The sequence below is a fragment of the Penaeus monodon genome, chromosome 31 (assembly GCF_015228065.2).
Source record: "Penaeus monodon isolate SGIC_2016 chromosome 31, NSTDA_Pmon_1, whole genome shotgun sequence".
Lineage (NCBI taxonomy): Eukaryota > Metazoa > Arthropoda > Malacostraca > Decapoda > Penaeidae > Penaeus > Penaeus monodon.
Window position 1 is genome coordinate 29,864,756 of NC_051416.1, and position 282 is coordinate 29,865,037.

Genomic DNA, 282 nt, shown 5'->3' on the forward strand with positions numbered 1-282 from the left:
AGAAGTAGAAGAAAAAGAGGCGGAGAAAGAACCCGTCTGACTGTCTTCGGTCAATTGTGCTCGTTGGACAAACATGTTTTTTGGTTTGTTGGTAAAAAAGTCAGGATTAGGTATGCAATGATCGACAAGATGTGTTTGTTTTTTGTCGAAGTAATGTTGTTGATATAAACAGGGTGCGAATGTTACGTGCAGACAGTAAGTAAATGAAGATTAGAATAGTGTTAAGTGACTGAGTGCGACTTTTCAAGAGTTCCCCCCACTTGCAACAACGGCGGTTCGCCA

At 41.1% G+C, this 282-nt stretch overlaps 1 protein-coding gene across 1 annotated transcript in view; it reads left to right on the plus strand.

Moving 5' to 3' along the window:
* The window catches only part of LOC119593157, a gene marked incomplete in the record, with an annotated part of 106,179 nt that overhangs the window by 99,957 nt on the left and 5,940 nt on the right, over nucleotides 1-282 (plus strand).